Source organism: Trachymyrmex cornetzi, unplaced genomic scaffold (assembly GCF_001594075.2).
Source record: "Trachymyrmex cornetzi isolate Tcor2-1 unplaced genomic scaffold, Tcor1.1 scaffold39, whole genome shotgun sequence".
NCBI classification, from domain to species: Eukaryota; Metazoa; Arthropoda; class Insecta; order Hymenoptera; family Formicidae; genus Trachymyrmex; species Trachymyrmex cornetzi.
In genome coordinates, this window is record NW_017298640.1 from 58,860 (window position 1) to 60,733 (window position 1,874).

Below are 1,874 nucleotides of genomic sequence, written 5' to 3' on the forward strand. Positions count from 1 at the left end.
CATGTTGAAGTTTATCCTGTTAAAATTTCAAAGAAAAATATTCATATTTGGCTGAAATATGGCGAGTTGAACACAAAAACCTATTGAAATTTTTTCATTAAAAAAATTATTATTTTGTTTATAACTTGAAAACAAAAAATCTTCCAAATTTGGTTTAAAGACAAAAAAGATGCGCTATGAAATTCTCTAAGAATCAGTCGTCAAAATTGAAATTAGAGCGATGTCCAAAATTAGCCCTTGCGGACAATATTTATCCTGCGAAATCCACGCATATCCCCTTATAGTATCCAGCCCCTCAATTTTATTTCTTCCAACCAGTTTTGTTAATTTATTTAAAATTAATGATAAGTTCTACATTGTTCATATTTGTTTCTATATCTTGCCAAATATTTTTAATTTGGCTTTTTTTGTTTCAGACTATAAAGCTGTAATCTTGTTTAGAATTTTAGATGTTTCATCATACTTCTGATGTCTTTTTGATGTTCAGTTAGATTACCTATAAATAATATTGAAATTTAATAACTGAAATTTAAAAGTATAAATATTTTTGAAAAAAGTATTTGCAATAGGATATTCACATACCTAAAAATGTTATAATTCTTGAATGCTTTTGGAGACTTTGTTTCAGCTCGCGATTGTGTCTCTCTGACGCGTTATTTGTTCTGTCCATTTCTTTGAACACAGAAAATAAATCGGATTTAAAGCCATTTATCCAAGTCTATAATAATTAAAAAATAACTGTAAAGTACTCGGAAAATGATATTAACGATAATTTCAAAACCTTCTTGTATCATTTGTTCTGATAGAAAAGCCAATGCAATTAATAGTTTTGTTGCACCCCAACCTAATTTTTTTACTTTCCCTTTTAAAATGCCATGTTTATCAGCATTATCTTGTAAAAAGAAACCAACACGAGGAAGGTTTACGCGCATTATATGTTTATTATGTGTATTGCTCTTCATTACCTGGTTGTAAGAAAGAAGTAGCCAATAGTTTTTGCTTAGGGGAAAACTGTTTTGATTGCTTTCAATTCTGCTTTTTCAAAATCTGTTATTACAACATCAGGTGTTATTTTTATGGTGTTTATCACTTTTTTCAATACATCAACATAATCTTCTGCGTAACGTTCCTTCTCCTTCCATGATAGTACACAATTGGAAATGTCTGAAATTTAAAAGCAATTAAACTTACCCATATAATTACACAGACAATAGAGTACATTTTGCAATTAAATAAAGTATAATAATTAATTAATGATTTAACTAATGAATTGATTGTTTTTCTTACTCTATTATTATGTCTAATAAGAATTGTCCATAATTGACAATTCGTATTTGTTAGTTGAAGTAGTGTTGCAAATATACCATCCATAAAAATGGTTAATTTGTTATGCGTTGCATTTATAATTGACTCTGCTAAAATTTTATCGATAAAAATAATTGCCTCGTTATGTTTTTGTCTCGTTATTTTTGATAATATAGTCAATAATAAAAGAATTTGTTGAATCTGCTGAAGAATCTATTGTAAATAATTTTTTCCAACCCTCTCTTTTCAAACAATCTTTTAATTCTTTTAAATTTGTTTCTCCAAGATTAAGTTTCTTATGACGCTCGATACATTTTTCAACGTTTATCACGTCCAATAAATGATCGCATCTATATATATGTCAATGTACAAATTATGGATTGTAAATAGTAATTAATTGTATTTTCTAGTGAAAATTTTTCTCAAAATTTTTTTTGTATCTTCATTGGTTCATACTTACTTATTCTCTTTTTTATCATTCTGGTACTTTCAAATATTTCTGATGTTTTGATTTCTTTTTTAATTTCACCGAGATGTAATATGAGTTTGTCATGATTATGTGTTCCATT

General features: G+C 27.2%; 1 long non-coding RNA gene across 1 annotated transcript; it reads right to left on the reverse strand.

The window, feature by feature from the left end:
• Nucleotides 1–56: 56 nt before the first annotated feature.
• On the reverse strand, nt 57–1,203 carry LOC108763976 (uncharacterized). Its single transcript, XR_001940250.1, has 3 exons — nt 966–1,203; nt 583–718; nt 57–496 (listed from the first exon to the last, which is right to left on the reverse strand). It is a non-coding gene; the product is annotated as an uncharacterized LOC108763976 (long non-coding RNA).
• Between the last annotated feature and the right edge of the window lie 671 nt (nt 1,204–1,874).